Genomic DNA, 18,938 nt, shown 5'->3' on the forward strand with positions numbered 1-18,938 from the left:
AGATGATTGATACTTTGCATAAAGTACGTGGTCAGTGAATAGAACCTCAGCAGTGCTTAATAAATGGTCACTCTTACTATAGTAAACCTGAAGGATGACAAGATGCCAGGCAATGCACTGATGTCCAGGAAGACAGACGACTGAGACAAGGGCTTTGCCCTCCGTGATCTCAAAATCTTCAGGGGAAGATGAAATATAGAGACAGAGAAGGCCTTATGGGTATGGGACCTGTGCAGTCCCACAGTTCTCCATGCTCTAAAGGGCCCCAAGCTTGGTTCAGTGCTGTGCACTGGAAAAAATCATTTTGACTTTTGCACTGAGCACCACTAATATTGTAGCTGGTCCTGTAAATAGGTGATGCACCTGTAGCAGAAATAGGGATTAAGGTTGTAGGAACTTAAAAGAGGATGTTTAGCTCCACTTACAGAGGAAAGGATGGCTTCTCAGGGGTGGTGGCATTTGAGAAGTCACAGTTAAATGCATGTAAGCATTTTCAGAAACAGCAGGAATAATTTTGGTAGACACTCTTTAAAAGCAGTTCTTAGGTCAGGCAGGGTGGCTCACACCTGTAATCTCAGCACTTTGGGAGGCTGAGGCGGGCAGATCACCTGAGGTCAGGAGGACGAGACTAGCCTGGCCAACACGGTGAAACCCTATCTCTACCAAAAATACAAAAATTAGCCGTGCGTGGTGGTGGGCTCCTGTAATCTCAGTTACTCAGGAGGCTGAGGCAGGAGAATCGCTTGAACCGGGGAAGTGGAAGTTGCAGTGCGATGAGATCATGCCATTGCACTCCAGCCTAGGTGACAAGAGTGAAACTCCATCTCAAAAAAATAAATAAATAAGTAAAATAAAGTAAAGCAGTTCTCAAATGCTAGAACAATACCAGTATGTGTTGAAGGTTCATAGGAAATTGAGAAAAAATAAGGCTGATGAAATGTGTTGAGTAAACACCTTTCACATTTGTTGGACATTGTATTAGAGTCACAGTTTACTTTCTCAAATAACGTTGAAGTTAGTAAATGTTAGTTTTGTGTTTATGAGGGATGTGTGTGGTATTTTAAAAAATTCTTATTGGGAAAAATTAGCAAACCTGTTCATTGGGGCTAAATGACACCAATTTTTAGTCTTTTTATTAAAGGTGAAATTCAAGTCTGTGACCACTAATTTAAGAGCTTCACAGTAGCTTTTGTTTACAAATGAAGTAAGTTGAAGCAATTATCTAAATAATTTAATTCCTTCCAACTGTGCTTTGAAACCAAAATAGGTTTTGGGATCATGCATTTTCTGGCTAACTACATTGATTAAAATAACTTAGTGTATCCCCAGGAATCAATGGAGACGAGATGAAAACCCCACAGTTGTTTACTCTACAGAACCCCTGTCTCTCTGCTCAAACTCCTATAAATACAGAATGTATCAGTTAGTTTTTGCCATGTAACAAATCACCCCAAAGCTTACTGGCTCACAACCACCATTTGTATTTAATTAACAGTTCTGTGGGCTGGCAACTAAGGTTGCTCTCAGTTGGATGATCCTGATCTTGGATGGGCTCACTCATGCATTTGCTGTCATTGCAGGCCAGCTGTGTCCAGGTTCACCTCGAATAGACACCTGGGACAGCTCTTCTCCACTCCATGAGGTCTCATACTCCCTCAGGCTAGCCCAATCTTTTTTGCCTAGAGGCTTGGCAGGTCCTAAGAAAGCAAGAAGAGGCCAGGTGCGATGGCTCACGCCTGTAATCCCAGCACTTTGGGAGGCCGAGGCAGGCGGATCACCAGGTCAAGAGATAGAGACCATCCTGGCCAACATGGTGAAACCCCATCTCTACTAAAAATACAAAAATTAGCTGGGCGTGGTGGCACACACCTGTAGTCCCAGCTACTTGGGGACTCTCCTGCTGAGGCAGGAGAATTGCTTGAACCCGGGAGGCAGAGGTTGCAGTGAGCCGAGATCACCCATTGTACTCTAGCCTGGTGATAGAGCAAGACTTTGTCTCGAAAGAAAAAGGAAGGAAGGAAGGAAGGAAGGAAGGAAGGAAGGAAGGAAGGAAGGAAGGAAGGAAGGAAGGAAGGAAGGAAGGAAGGAAGGAGGGAAGGAAGGAGGGAAGGAAGGAGGGAAGGGAGGGAGGGAGGGAGAAAAGAAAAGAAAGAAAGAAAGAAAGAAAGAAAGAGAGAGAGAACACACAAATCCTGTTGAGACTCCATGTCAGAACATGCACCCCATCACTTTTGCTACATTTTACTTGCCAAATCATGCCATAAAGCCAGTCCAGATTCAGGGGTAAAGAAATAGACTTCTCTTGATAGAAGGAGCCACAAAGTGACACTGAAAATCGGGGCATGCATATATGTGATGCATGAATAAATGCAGCCTATTTTTTGTATCAATTTACCATACAGCTTAAATCTCATTACTACCAACCATAATCAAATGAAAATCTCCATATCACCAAGGCTGTGCAACCAACAATATTCAGAGGATTGGTGAGTATATAACCAGCCTTTGCCTCAAAAGACAACTGTAATACATGTAATAGATGCTATGACTGGAAGATAGCATCCTATTGGACTCAGGGGAGAGTTTAATACATTTAATACAATGTGGGGGTCAGGAAGGTAGAGTGGTGGGCTAATCCCTAGATTAATCAGGTCCTAATCCCTAGAACCTGAAACCTATTACCTGGCAAAAGGGACTTTGCAGATTCAGAAGTTGGTACACATGAATTCTACTGCAACCAAAGAACTAACAGTCATAGAGAGCTGAATAAGCTGTGTTTTCACCTCCATATTCAGAATAACCTCTGGATATTTGAAAGTTTGGTGTACCAATATGCAGACACATGTCCAAGCCAGTAAACTGGGAGGTCTTTGACATCACTCTGCTTCTCGGCTTCCATATCCCAATAGTCTGTTCATATCCTTTGCCCACTTTTTGATGGGGTTGTTTGTTTTTTTCTTGTAAATTTGTTTGAGTTATTTGTAGGTTCTGGATATTAGCCCTTTGTCAGATGAGTAGATTGCAAAAATTTTCTCCCATTCTGTAGGTTGCCTGTTCGCTCTGACAGTAGTTTCTTTTGCTGTGCAGAAGCTCTTTAGTTTAATTAGATCCCATTTGTCAATTCTGGCTTTTGTTGCCATTGCTTTTGGTGTTTTAGACATGAAGTCCTTGCCCATGCCTATGTCCTGAATGGTATTACCTAGGTTTTCTTCTAGGGTTTTTATGGTTTTAGGTCTAACATTTAAGTCTCTAATCCATCTTGAATTAATTTTTGTATAAGGAGTAAGGAAAGAATTCAGTTTCAGCTTTCTACTTAGTCACTAAGTTCTGTCAATTCTCCCTCCTATGTGAATATCTAATCCTTCCTTTCCGTGCATCTCCATTGTCACTGCTTTAGTTCAGGCCCTTATCACTTCTCACAATGACAATTACAAGTCCATCTAGTCTCACTCCAGCCGCTCCTACCCCCATGTCTCATCCCAAATCCGACTGCCTCTTGTTCACTTGACAAGCCCTAATTAGATGTTCACTTTGTGCCAAACACTACATTAGGGTCTGGAGTCAACAATAAATAAGATAGAGCCTACGATCCGATAAAAAAAAATTGATTAGTCAGGATAGGTCATCTGCTATGATAAACAAGCCCAAAATCTCAGTGCCTTAACACAATAAGTGATGACTTAGAAATCCAGCATCATCCTGAAATCATTTACTTCCAGCCATGTGGAAGGAGGTGAGAAAGGATGAGATGGAGCAATATCTGGCCTAGCCTGGAAGTGGCGTTTATCATTCCCACCATATTCCGTTACTTGAACTCAGTCACATGAGACAAATTGAAGGAGCAAGTCAGCTGGGACATGTAGTTTTCCTATGTGCTCAGAGAAGGACAGAGGGTTGGTGAGTCTATAACCAGCCCTTGCCTTCAGACAATCATAAGATATGTAATAGCTGCTGTGATCAGAGGAAAGCATCCTGTTGGAACCAGGAGGAGAGTTTAATACATGTAATACAACCTGGACATCAGGAAGGTAGAATGGTGGGCTACAGCAGTCAGAATGAACCCCCAAGATATCCAGGTCCTAATCCCTGGAACGTAAAACCTATTACCTAGCAAAAGAGGCTTTGCAGATGTGATTATACTAAAGATCTGGAGATTAGAAAAATATCCTGAATCATCCAAGCTGGCCCTAAATGTAATCACAAATGTTCTTATCGAAAGAAGATTGAGGCCAGGTCGCAGTGGCTCACGCCTGTAATCCCAGCACTTTGAGAGGCCGAGGTGGGTGGATTACCTGAGGTCAGGAGTTAGAGGCCAACCTGGTCAACATGGTGAAACCCCGTCTCGACTAAAAATATAAAAATTAGCCAGGCATGGTGGTGCATGCCTGTAATCCCAGCTACTTGGAAGGCTGAGGCAGCAGAATTGCTTGAACATGGGAGGCAGAGGTTCCAGTGAGCTGAGATCACACCACTGCATTCCAGCTTGGGCGACAGAGTGAGACTCTATCTCAAAAAAAAAAAGGAAAAAGAAAAAAAGAAAATTGAGGGAGATTTGATGACAGAAGAGGAAAAGGAAACACGATAATAGGAACAGATTGGAGTGATGTTTCTTGAAGGGGGAGGTAGGGTCCACAAGTCACAAAAGCTGGAAAAGCACATGAAAATCCAAAAAACAGGGCAAGGAATAGATGTTCCCCTGGAGCCTCCAGAAGGAATCAGCCAACTCTGCTGACACTTTGATTTTAATCCCTTAGGACTCAGCTGAGACTTCTAATTTCCAGCACTGTAAGAGAATAAATTTCCCTTGTTTTAAGACACTTTTGTGGTAACTTGCTACAAAAGCAAGAGAAAACGAGTATAGCAAATGATGCTTAAACTGTTCATGAGCTAGGTAAAACTCTTAATGAGCCAGGAGGGTGGGGAGGAGATGGGGGTTAAGGCTGAGAGGTAACCAAGGTCCAGATCAAACAGAGTTTTGTAGGAGGTTTGAATTTTAACCTTAGGGCACACAAGTAACACTGAAGCAGACGTGACCTGCCCAAGATTTGCATTTTTAAAGGATGACTCTGGCTTCTTCAATGAGAACAGACCAGGGGACTCAATGCTAGAAGTGGAACGCTGTCGGTCTCTTTATTCCAGGATAAAAATAAGAAGACAATAATTGGCTAGGCATGGTGGCTCACACTTTTAATCCCAACACTTTGGGAAGCCGAGATGGGCAGATCACTTGAGGTCAGGAGTTCAAGACCAGCCTGGGCAACATGATGAAATCCCATCTCTACTAAAAATACAAAAATTAGCCAGGTGTGATGGCAGGCACTTGTAATCCCAGCTATTTGGGAGACTGAGGCATGAGAATCGCTTGAACCTGGGAGGTAGAGGTTGCAGTGAGCCTTCACGCCACTAAACTCTAGCCTGGGCAACAGAGTGAGATTCCGTCTTGGAAAAAAAAAAAAAAAGTCAGTAATTCAAGGTTACAACAGAGGACCGATCCCACAGATCAGCAGACTCAACAGGACTTGGTGATGGACTTCCTGGGCTCCAAATGTGCATAGGGACATCCACTCCATCAGCAACATCAGCTGTGCCAACTCTGAGAGTCATGGTGTCTTCAGAGGCCATAGCCAGCTTAGCCAGGACAGGGGCAAAATAGGCAGATCTGAAAGTGTGGGAAAGGTGCCTATGAAACCCAGGTGCTATCCCCAGATTTCACTGTCCATGGACATTGTATTACCAGGACCACCAGGACCTTTGTAACTTGAGTAAAAATAATTCAAACTCCACATCCATATAACGGAAAACCCAGCATTAACCCCCATCCTGTGATCAAGGGTTTTTTCTAATCTTTTCTGGCTCTAATTTCCTACTTCTGCTCACATGTTATGGAGACATGCACTCCAGAGAGGAACCAAGCAAGGATGAGGTGGGACGGAAATCTACCTTGTACTCTCCCGGCCAAGTCATGCATCCTTGGAATATATAAGAAAATGATTCAGTGTTTGGCATGACCAGAATCTGGGGCATTTGAACAGAACAGACTGGACAGCAAGGTCAAGTAGAGGGTCAGATTAAAAAATGTAAATGCCTTGCTAAGAAGCTCAGAGTTTTCCCATAATAGATGGCACCTCATCAAAAAATGTTAAGTAAAGAGGCCAGGCACGGTGGCTTACGACCGTAATCCCAGCACTTTGGGAGGCCCAGGCAGGCAGATCACCTGAGGTCAGGAGTTCGAGATCAGACTGGCCAACGTGGCAAAACCCGTCTCTACAAAAAAATACAAAAATTAGCCAGGTATGGTGGCACACATCTGTAGTCCCATACTCAGGAAGCTGAGGCAGGAGAATCTGTTGAACCCAGGAGGTGGAGGTTGCAGTGAGCCAAGATCATGCCACTGCACTCCAGCCTGGGCAATACTGCAAGACTCCATCTCGAAAACCAACAAACAAAATGTTAAGAAAAGAGGAACATGTTCAGGTTTGCTGATTATTTAACCAATAATCAGGTCACTTTTGTGGTTAATCAGGTCCTCATCATCCATCTTAGACTAAGGAAAAGTCACCCAGTCTGTGCTGAGGATCCACATACTGGAGTCCCACAGGGTGTCACCATCTTCCTCCATGTACAAAGAGGGGCAGAAAGTGTCGGGAAGCAGAAAGAGAAGATGAGTTCGATTTCAGAGAGAAGAAGAAATAAGTCAAAAAGAGACTCGACTACATCGTTGATGGCTTTCTGGTTCCTGAGATTTGGGGGTTCTGTATGATACTCCTGGACCTGCCAATAAATTCCTCTTACCTTCTTCCCATTTTTCAAGTTCAAGTTGATTCCTATTACTCACAACTAAAAGGATCTTGAGCAAGATACTGTGTCTCCACTTTCTCTATTCAGGCCTCTATCACCTCACCACCAAATGTTCCTTTTTCTTTCTTTCTTTCCTGATTGCATGAACTAACTTGATGGAGAAGATAGAAGAAGGGGCAGGAATTACTCACACATACACAAAGACATTTGTAGAAGAGTGCTTTTTTAATTGATTTTTATTTTAAGTTCTGGGGTTAATGTGCAGGATGGTTCATTACATAGGTAAACGTGTGCCATGGTGGTTTGCTGCACCTGTCAACCCATCAACTAGGTATTAAGCCCAGCATGAATTAGCTATTTTTCCTGATGATCTTCCTCCCCCAACCCCACTCCCCTACAGGACCCCAGTGTGTATTGCTCCCCTCCCTATGTCCACGTGTTCTCGTTGTTCAGCTCCCAATTATAAGTGAGAACATACAATGTTTGGTTTTCTGTTCCTGCGTTAGTTTGCTGAGGATAATGGCTTCCAGCTCCATCCATGTCCCTGCAAAGGACATGATCTCATTCCCTTTTATGGCTGCATAGTATTCCATGGTATACAGGTACCACATTTTCTTTATCCAGCCTATCATTGATGGGCATGAAGAGTGCTCTTTAAGGCGTTGTTTGTAATAGTAGAGGATTGAAAGCAACATAAATGTCCATCAGTGAGAACTCGGCTAAATAAATTACAGTATTTTCATATCATGGAATAATGGAATACTATACAGTGGTTAAAAAAAAAGAGTTTTTTTAAAAAACTGAACCTCAGTTTAGGTATGACTACTCCCGATGCCCAAGATGTTACATATATGATATATATGATCTTCAAGATATAGTTTTAAAATGCAAAAATAATAACACACACACACGCATGCTTCGACTCTATAGACTATCTTTGTAAAGATATGCTAGAAGCAGTGGTAGCCTCTAAGGATAGGAACTAGAGTGGGAGGGAGAAATACTTTTCCCTGTATACTTTTATATATTACTTTTTAAAACCATCTGTATGCTTTAACAATTTAAGGAAAGAAACTGATTAAAGAGTTTTTAAAAGGAAAAGAAAAGAGAAGGAGGCATGGATGAAGGATAAATGAAAAGAAAAAAGCAAGTGTCAATTAGCATGGATTAATAATGACAGCAGCAACCTGAGTTCCATTCCCAGTTCTGCCTTTGACAGATCCTTGACCTTGACCTCGACCAAAGAAAAGCCTTTTCTTTTTCTTTTTTTTTTTTTTTTTTTTTTTTGACAGAGTCTGGCTGTGTCACCCAAGCTGGAGTGTAGTGGCGCAATCTCAGCTCACTACAACCTCCACATCCCGGGCTCAAGCAGTCCTCCCACCTCAGCCTCCCAAGTAGCTGGGACCACAGGCACACATTACCATACCTCGATAATTTTTTGTATTTTTGGTAGGGACAGGGTTTCAGTAGGTTGCCCAGGCTGGTCTCGAACCCCTAGACTCAAGCAATCCTCCCGCCTTGGCCTCTTAAAGTGCCAGAACTGCAACTGTGAACCACCATCACCTGGCCCTCAGATTTTTTTCACCTAGAAAACAGGTCAAAGGCTGGTCACAGTGGCTCGCACCTGTAACCCCAAAACTTGGGGAGGCCAAGGCAGGCAGATCATTTGAGGTCAGGAGTTCAGAACCAGCCTGGCCAACATGGTAAAACCCCGTCTCTACTAATAATACAAAGATTTGCCGGGCGTGGTGGCGGACGCCTGTAATCCCAGCTACTTGGGAGGCTGAGGTGAGAGGATTGCTTGAGACTGGGAGGTGGAGGTTGCAGTGAGCAGAGATTGCACCACTGCACTCCAGGCTGGGTGACAGAGCAAGATCTGGAATCGAAAGAAAGGAAAGGAAGGAAGGAAGGAGGGAGGGAAGGGAGGGAAAGGAAGGAGGGAAGGGAGGGAAAGGAAGGAGGGAAGGGAGGGAAGGAAGGAAAGGAGGAGGGAGGAGGGAGGGAGGGAGGGGGGAGGAAGGAAAGGAAGGAGGGAGGGGGAGGGGGGGGGGGGGGGAGGAGGAGGAGGAGGAGGAGAGGGAAAATAACGAAAAACCGATCTACGGTATTCAGTAACAGAGCTAATTGCTTGAGCAGAACTTTCTTTCAAATTAAAGCAGCAATTGTCCTGGCTTCCCACAGCAGCATATGCTGTTACTATCGTAATATGAAATGGCTTTTCTTTTATTAGCATCGCCTTTGGAATCTACTGCCTTATAGGACATAAAATGAATCATAAATATTTACAAATCAAGTGCAATAAAGATGATTTTTTAATGAGGCACACTTGAGTGCTTGACCCAGCTGTTGATCTCGTCTCTGAGAAAAGTCTTTGCCCTGCCCTCACCCAGCTCTCATCTCCTGAGCACCCATGACCAGAAATGACAAACACCTGACCCAGAAGGAGCCAACTGATCACAATGCTGCCCAGCAGCCAATTAGATTCCCCTCAGGTAGAACTACCATTTGATCCAGCAATCCCACTACTGGGTGTCTGCCCAGAGGACAAGAAGTCATTATGCAAAAAAGATACTTGCACACCCATGTTTATAGCAGCACAGTTTGCAATTGCAAAAATATAGAACCAGCCCAAATGCCCATCAATCAAGTAGTGGATAAAGAAACTGTGGTATATGAACAACACACACTGGGGGATCAAGGGAGGGAAGTGGGATTAGGGGTGGGGAGAGCATTAGGAGGAATAGCTTATGCATGCTGGGCTTAATACCTACATTGTGGGTTGATAGGTGCAGCAAACCACCATGGCACACATTTACCTGTGTAACAAACCTGCACATCCTGCACATGTATCCCAGAACTTAAAACAAAAAGAAACTGAGATATATATATGATGGAATAGTACTCAGCCAGAAAAGGAATGAGTTAATGGCATTCACAGCAATCTGGATGGAACTAGAGACCATTATTCTAAGTGAAGTAACTCAGTAATGAAAAACCAAACATCGTACGTTCCTACTCATAAGTGGGAACTAAGCTATGAGGTTGCAAAGGCATAAGAATGACACAATGGACTTTGGGGACTCAGGGGGAAAGGATGGGAAGGGGATGAGGGATAAAAGACTACAAATTGGCCAGGTGTGGTGGCTCACACCTGTAATCCCAGCACTTTGGGAGGCTAAGGCGGGCGGATCACCTGAGGTCAAGAGTTTGAGACCAGCCTGGCCAACATGACAAAACCTTGTCTCTACGAAAAATACAAAAATTAGCCAGGCATGGTGGCAGGCACCTGTAATCCCAGCTACTCAGTAAGCTTAGGCAGGGAGAATCACTTGAACCCAGGGGGCAGAGGTTGCACTGAGGCGAGACTGTACCACTGCACTGCAGCCTGGGTGATAAAAGCAAAACTCCGCCTCCAAAAAAAAAAAAAAAACAAAAAAGACTACAAATTGGGTTTACTGCATACTACTCAGTTGATGGGTGCACCAAAATCTCACAAATCACCACTAAAGTAAGATTTGGATACTCATGTAGCCAAATACCACCTGTTCCTCAAAAACACATGGAAATAAAAAATTAAAAATAAACAAACAAAAAAGATTCCCCTCAGGAACTTGAACTAGGAAAGACTGAGTCTGAGGGAGCATAGAGGTGAAGAATCAATTTACATTAACATCAGGAACCAGAGTGAAAGTCACATGAGAGCAGAGACTGTAGTATCCTTGAGTGACTGTTGTATGCCCAGTGTCTGCCACCATTGCTAGCACATAGTAGGTGCACAATAAATATTAGCTGAAAGAAAAAATAATAACTCGAGGGAAGGTCCATGGGCTCCTACTGCTGCTGATTCCTGGGATGATCTCAGCTCCTTTCCTTTTAGAGAACCAGATCTCTAGCTTGACTTCAGATTTTTTGAGATTTTTGTCTTTCTTAAGAAATAAATTTATACCTAAGATGATTTGAATAGATTTGCGTTTCTTTCATCCAAAAAAGCCCTAAGACATGTATATTTTTCTAGAAATACTAGAAATGCTCTCCCCACCCCTAACCCCACTTCCCTCCCTTGATCCCCCAGTGTGTGTTGTTCATATACCACAGTTTCTTTATCCACTACTTGATTGATGGGCATTTGGGCTGGTTCCATATTTTTGCAACTGCAAACTGTGCTACTATAAACTAATAGAAATACTAATCAAATTTTTCCCCTGAGACTACTGGAGATATTTTAATTAAATATTATCAAAATTCATTTTAACACATTCTGTGATTCAATTCAATTCAGAAAATACTTATTGAGCTATGGGAAAGTTGAAAGATGAACAAGACAAGGTCCCTGCCATCAGGAAGCTCACATTCAGATAGAGAAAGACAGACACAGGGAAGTCATTCTGATAACACAGCATATCATCTGAGAAAAGAGGTTTAGACAATGCACGGTGGGTGTTAAGTGGGAAGAAGAGATCAACCTTAGGGAAGATTTCATAGAGGAAGTGACCCTGACGATGGGCTTGAAAAATGAGTAGAATGTCCCAAGGAAGGGTGTTCTAGGAAGAGAGAACATTTTGAATAAAGTTATAGAGCTAAGGAATGTTGATGATTAGTGTAGATGAACAATGGGCTACATGGTGGAATTTAGTGAAAGCATCAGTTAGAAGGGTAAGATGAAACTATCACAGTGAATCACATTGTCTTTTACCATGATGCCAGCTCAGTGTTTTACATTATCCAGGCCAATAGGGATTTTTTTTAAAGAGTGGCATTTGGTAAGTCTCCGAGTGCTGAATGGAACACCTGAAGTCTTAAAAACGCTGCAACATGCAGAATGATTATCAGACCTCTGATCTGCTGAAAGGAACACCTGAAGTCTTAGAAACGCTGCGACACAGAGAATGATTACCAGACCTGTGATCTCAATGCTGGACACTTGATTTATTGAAAACGGCTGTTGTTCCTCCTCGAGGCACCTAATAAATACTGGGTGCTCGTGCATCACTACACTAAGGTGGCTAAAGATGAATGAATGACTGGCTTTTGCGGGGGGTGGGATTTTTAAAGTTTCGGCATGAGATAGTGATGTTGGTTGTGCACCATTGTGAATGTGCTACAAGCCAAATAAATTATGCACTTTAAAATTACTGAGCTAATTAACAAAACAAAGGATAAAAACTATAGGATTGTCTTAACAGATGCAGAAAAAGTACTTTACAAAATTCAACATCTTTTCATGATAGGAAGTCCCCAGCTTATTAGGTATAGAATAAATGTACCTCAACACAATAAGAGCCATATATGACAACTCACAGCTAACGTCACTGGTGAAAATTTTCACATCATCGGTTAAAAGCTGAAAGCTATTCTTCTAACATCAGGAACAAAACAAGGATGACCACTCTCACTACTTCTCAGCATAGTCCTTTAAGTCCTAGCCATAGCAATTAGGCAAGGGAAATAAATAAATGACACCTAAATTTAAAAAGAATTTAAACTGTCCCTGTTTGTGGACAACATGACCTTATAGATAGAAACCTTTAAAGACGCCACCAAAAAAAAAAAAAAAAAAAAAAAAAAAAAAACTGATATAACTAATAAATGTGGTAAAGTTGCAGGATATAAAACCAACATACAAAAATAAACAACATCTCCATACACTAACAATAAACTGTACAAAAAAGAAATCAAGAAAACAATACCATTTATGATAGCTACAAAAAATAAAATATCATACTTAGGAATATGTTTAACCAAAGAGACAAAAGGCCTGTTATATGTTGAACAATATAAAACGTTGATGAAAGAAATTAAGGAAGACACAAATAAATGGAAAGACGCCCAATGTGCATGGATGGGAAAAGTTAATGTTGTTGAAATGTCTATACTACACAAAGTGATCTACAGATTCAGTGCAATCCCTATCAAAATATAAATGACATTTTTCACAGAGATAGAAAAAACAATTCTAAAATTTGTATGGAACTACAAAAGATCTTGAATAGCCAAAGCAAGCTTGAGCAAAAAGAACAAACCTGGAAGCATCGCACTACCTGACTTCAAAATATACTACAAAGTTATAGTAATCAAACAACATGGGTTTCAAAAAAATCCATCGTAGTACTAGGATAAAAACAGACACATAGATCAATGGAACAGAATAGAAAACCCAGAAATAAATTCACACATTTACAGTCAATTGATTTTTAAAATTTTTTTTTATTTCTGTAGGTTATTGGGGAACAGGTGGCATTTGGTTACATGAGTAAGTTCTTTAGTGGTAATTTGTAAGATTTTGGTGCACCCATCACCCAAACAGTGTACACTGAACCCAATTTGTGGTCTTTTATCCCTCATCCGCTTCCCACCCTTTCCCCCTCAGTCCCCAAAGTCCATTGTGTCATTCTTATGCCTTTGCATCCTCGTAACTTAGCTCCCACTTATGAGTGAGAACATATGATGTTGTATTTTCCATTCCTGAGTTAGTTCACTTAGAATAATAGTCTCTAATCTCATCCAGGTTGCTGAAAATGCCATTAATTCATTCCTTTTTGTGGCTGAGTATTATTCCATCATACATATATGTGGTGTATATATATGTGTGTGTGTGTGTATATATACACCACTGTTTCTTTATTCACTTGTTGATTGATGGTCATTTGAGTTGGTTCCATGTTTTCACACAGTCAATTATTTCTGTCAAAGGTGCAAAGAACACACAATGGGGGAAAGAACAGTCTTTTCAACAAATGCTGTTGGGGAAATGGGATATTCACATGCAGAAGAATGAATTAGACTCTCTTTTCACACCATACACTAAAATCAACTCAAAATGCATTAAAGACTTGAATGGAAGACTTGAAATTGTATAACTACTAGAAGAAAACATGGGGGAAAGCTCCATAACATTAGTCTGGGTAATGGTCCTTTGGATATCAATCCAAAAGCACAGGCAAAAGTAGAAACAGACAAATGAAATTACATCAAATAATTAACGGAATAAAGAGAAAATCTACAAAATAGGAGAAAATATTTGCAAACCATACATCTGGTAAGGTTTTGCTATGGTTTGAAATTCCCCTCTAAACTTCATGTTGAAATTTAATTGCCATTGTAACAGTATTAAGAGGTAGGACTTTTAAGAAATGATTAGGCCGTAAGGTCTCTGCCCTCATAAAGGGGTGAATGTTGTTGCTGGGGGAGTGACTTAGTTATCACAGGAGTGAGTTTCTAATAAAAAGGATGAATTCACCTTTCTTGCCCTTCTGTCATGGGATAACCCTCACCAATGCTAGCGCCATGCTGTTGGACCTCCCAGCCTCTAAAACCCTGAGCCACATAAACTTCTGCTGTTTATAAACTACCTAGTCTGTAGTATTCTGTTATAGCAGTAGAAAATGGGCTAAAACTGGGCCAGGTGCAGTGGCTCACGCCTGTAATCCCAGCACTTTGGGAGGCCAAGGTGGGTGGATCACCTGAGGTCAGGAGTTCGAGACCAGCCCGGCCAACATAGTGAAACTCTGTCTCTACTAAAAATACAAAAAAATTACCTGGGCGTGGTGGTGGGCACCTGTAATCCCAGCCACTTGGGAGGCTGAGGTAGGAGAATCACTTGAACCTGAGAGGCAGAGGTTGGAGTGAGTCAAGATCATGCCACTGCACTCCAGTCTGGGCAACAGAGCGAGAAACCATCTCAAAAAAAAAAAAAAAGAAAAGAAAAGAAAAGAAAAAAGAAACGTGATCCCCACAGTTGAAGATGGGGCCTGATGGAGGGTGTTTGACTTGATGCTGTCTTAATGGTAATGAGTGACTTCTTGCTCTATTAGCTACTGCAAGATCTGATTGTTAAAAGAGCCTGGCACCTTCCTCCCCTCTCTCTTCCCTCCTTCCTCTCACCATGTGATGCCTGCTCCCCTTCACTTTTCCCCATGAGAAGAAGCTCCCTGAAGCCCTCACCAGAAGCAGATGCTGGCACCATGCTTCTTGTATAGCCTGCAGAACCATGAGCCAAATAAACTTGTTTTCTATATAAATTATCCAGCCTTGGGTTTTCCTTTATAGCAATGCCAACTAAGATGCTTGGCTTCTTGTCTTTCCCTCATGGATTTCTCCTATAAATGCTTCCTTAATCAATCAACTGTGGCCAGGCGCGATGGCTCATGCCTGTAATCCCAACACTTTGGGACGCCGAGGCAGGCGGATCGCATGAGGTCAGGAGTTTGAGACCAGTCTGGCCAACATGGTGAAACCCTGTCTGTACTGAAAATACAAAAAAATTAGCCAGGCATGGTGGCAGGCACCTGTAATCCCAGCTACTTGGGAGGCTGAAGCAGAAGAATCACTTGAACCCAGGAGGAAGAGGTTGCAGTGAGCTGAGACTGCGCCATTGCACACCAGCCTGGGCAACAAGAACAAAACTCTGTCTCAAAAAAAAAAAAAAAAAAATTCAACTGCATGTAAATCCTCGTCTCAGGGTCTTTTTCTGAAGAACTCCATTTTGGGATGGGGTCTGGCTCTGTAGCCCAGGCTGGAATGCAGTGGCTCAATCTCAGCTCACTGCAATCTCTGCCTCCCAGGCCCAAGCAATCCTGCTGCCACAGCCTCCTGAGTAGCTGGGACTACAGGCACACACCACCACACCCAGCTAATTCTTGCATTTTTGGGTGAGACAGGGTTTCACCATGTTGGCCAGGCTGGACTCAAGTGATCTACCCACCTCAGCCTGCCAGTGTGCTGGGATTACCGGCTTGAGTCACTGCATCCAGCCACAGGCAATTATTCTCATAAGCTGAAACCAGAAACAAAAAGTACAAAGATCATTGATCCGAGACCAGCTGTGGAAAGGTCTAGCTCCACATTTTCGCAAAACAGGATGATTCCAACCAGGGTAATGTAATGACAGTTTCTCACAACTTGAACTATAGTATTTACTACTCAGACTCTGTAACCTGCTAATGATTCTGTTTATTGAAACCTACATTACCTTCTCTTGCTCACATGTATAAGACAAGTAGGTTTTATTTAAGAAATTAATTAAGTTCTCCTAGCTACATTTACCCTTGGAATTATTAACATCTGGAAATGAAAATCAATGAAGACTTGGTGAATTCTTTTATTTCTTTTATTTCTTGCCTCCATCTGCCCATGTTAAGAATAGAATTGCTGCTGTACTTTGATCCAAAATCACTGTGCAAATCTAAAGGGAGATACCTTTTTTTTTTCTAACAAAAGCACAAATCCACGTTTATTTATTGACTTTTCATTAGTTTAAATCCTTGAGGGGGTACAGCATCACTCGGATTCTGTGTCCAATAGCCTTAGGAGGAAGATGGCATCAGAATTTGGCACGTACCATGCCACTGTTTCCGTGGGCCTGAGTTACCTTTCCCCAGATTACTCTGGTTTTGTTTGGTTTGCCGCCAGGAGTCACTGTGTTGTTCTTTGCTTTGTATACATAAGCGTATCTCTTGCCCAAATAGAATTCTGTTTCATCTACGGCATAAACACCTTGATTTTAAGAAGAGCCGTGTTCTCCCTTTAATTCTGGAGACCCCACTTATAGCCGGCAAAAATGGCCTTGGACCATAGCCTTCTAGACATAGTTCTTTTGACAAGTCCTGTTCCCAGCAGGCCTACTCCAGTTATTTGCCCCCAAATTTCAGCAGCAGGCGCTTCACTCCTCTAAAAGGAGATATCTAATTCTTTTTGGGGACCTCTTGTTCTCGGGATTAAATGAGGTAAGTAGATAACATAGCCAAGGGGTATGGCTCATAGAAGGCACACAACAATTGGCCACCTTTCTTCATTATGAAGTTGTGGCCCAGGAGGATGCTCTAATTCTGTGATTTTCAAAGTGTGATTATCCATCAGAATCACCTGGAGTGCTTGCTAAATGAAGATTCCTGGACTCTATCCTTCCAAATCAGAATTTCTGGGAAAGACCCAGAAATCAGCGTTTTAAAATGCCCTCTGTTTATTTTTTTACCTTTTTTTTTTTTTTGAAACAGAGTCTTGCTCTGTCACCCAGGCTGGAGTGCAGTGGTGCGATCTCAGCTCACTGCAACCTCCGCCTCCCGAGTTCAAGTGATTCTCCTGCCTCAGCCTCCCGACTAGCTGGGACTACAGTTGTGCTCCACCATGTCCAGCTAATTTTTTTTGTATTTTAGTAAAGAAGGGGTTTCACCATGTTGGCCAAGCTGGTCTTGAACTCCTGGCCTCAAGTGATCTGCCCACCTCCACCTCTCAAAGTGCTGGGATTATAGTTGTCAGCCACCACACTCAGTCCTCCATTTAAATTGTATGTATTCTAACGTTTAAACATCACCATATCTGATCCAGTGAGCCAGGGTGTTCATGAGAATAGTGTGTTAATACAAACTGTTTTGTTCTAAGATGACAGAAACTCAAATGAAATTAACTTAAGCTAAAAAAGAAAAAAAAAGGAAAAAAAAGGAAGGAGGATTTATTAGTTCACAAAACTGAAGCCTCAGGGTCAAGTGTAGACCTGGGAATCAAATCCAGGGAATCAAATGCTGCCTTCAGGATTCTGTCTCTCCCCTCCCTCTCCTGCTCTCTTATCACAATGAGCCCAGATGACTCCATTCCTGGGCTCTCCACTTGATGAAATCATTGTCCCCAGCATCTCCGTTATTGCCTTGTCTTTACACTCATTATCTTCAAAGATTGAGCATATCTTTTTCCTGGTAGTTTCAGCAGAAGTCTCTGAGAGATATCTGATTGGTCCAGCTTGGGTCACATGCCCATCTTTCAGCCAGTCAGTAGGCAGAAGGATATAGCTCTCTGATAGGTAAAACCTGAGCCATGTGTACATGCCTGTGGTAGAGAAATCGGTACCGACTCCACCTAAATCAGACAAAATGAGTTTCCCCAAGAAATAAATATCCTGTTGCCAGCGGAAGAAGGGAGAACTGTTTTTACACCGATGCCAAGTAGACAAGAGAACATCATGTTCACTAGAACCAGAATGCTCTTTTTTGAAAGCCCTATAAGGGATTCTGGTGATCATCACATTGGGAGGACCAGATTCTGGTAGGTCTCCTGGATCAGCAAGAAAGTACCTCTCTGGACTCCCAGCATTTTGGGAGGCTGAGGCAGGTGGATCACCTGAGGTCAGGAGTTCAAGACCAGCCTGGTCAAGAAGGTGAAACCCCATCTCTACTAAAACTACTAAAAACTGACTGGGCACGGTGGCTCACACCTGTAATCCCAGCACTTTGGGAGGGCAAGGCAGGCCGATCACCTGAGGTCAGGAGTTCGAAACCAACCTGGCCAACGTGGTGAAACCCCATAACTACTAAAAATACAAAAATTAGCCAGATGTGGTGGTGGATGCCTGTAGTCTCAGCTACTTGGGAGGCTAAGGCAGGATAATCACTTGAACCTGGGAGGCAGAGGTTGCAGTGAGCCAAGATTGCACCACTGTACTCGAGCCTGAACGACAAAGTGAGACTGCATCTGAAAAAAAGAAGAAAGAAAGAAAGAAAGAAAGAAAGAAAGAAAGAAAGAAAGAAAGAAAGAAAGAAAGAAAGAAAGAAAGAGGAATGGAGAAAGGAAGAGAGGGAGGAAGGGAAGAAGACAGGGAGGAAGACAGGGAGGAAGGAAGGAAAGAACAGAGGGAGGAAGGGAGGGAGGGAGGAAGGAAGGAAGGAAGGGAGGGAGGGAGGAAGGAAGGAAGGGAGGGAGGGAGGAAGAAAGGAAAGGAAAGAAGGAAGGAAGGAAGAGAGGGAGGAAGGAATGGAGGGAGGGAGGAAGGAATGGAGGGAGGGAGGGAGGAAGGGAGGAGGGAAGGGAGGGAGGGAGGAAGAAAGGAAAGGAAAGAAGGAAGGAAGGAAGGGAGGAAGGAAGGAAGGAAGGAAGGCAGGCTTACCCGTAGTGAGGAAATGTCATATATGTCTGGATTGCCATTCAGTGCTAAGATAGCCAAGCCTGTGAATGTGCGCCTGTGTGAGTGTCTAATTTTAAGGTGGTAGGAGCCCTTTTTTCTCTGGCAGTGAGTAAGAGTGGTTGTGGTAAGCCCCAGGGATGCATTTATCCTAAACTGACTCAGAAAGTCTCAAAACGACTGATTTGTCCTCACTGGAGAGTTCAAGTCTCACCTCTTCTGTCTAGGGAGAAGTAAAAATGACAGACTAGGA

At 42.6% G+C, this 18,938-nt stretch overlaps 1 pseudogene; it reads right to left on the reverse strand.

Annotated features, from left to right (window-relative positions):
• Positions 1–15,455: 15,455 nt before the first annotated feature.
• On the reverse strand, positions 15,456–16,755 carry LOC116271254 (annotated as a pseudogene).
• Positions 16,756–18,938: the final 2,183 nt, after the last annotated feature.

Source organism: Papio anubis, chromosome 18 (genome assembly GCF_008728515.1).
Source record: "Papio anubis isolate 15944 chromosome 18, Panubis1.0, whole genome shotgun sequence".
In the NCBI taxonomy this organism is placed as follows: domain Eukaryota; kingdom Metazoa; phylum Chordata; class Mammalia; order Primates; family Cercopithecidae; genus Papio; species Papio anubis.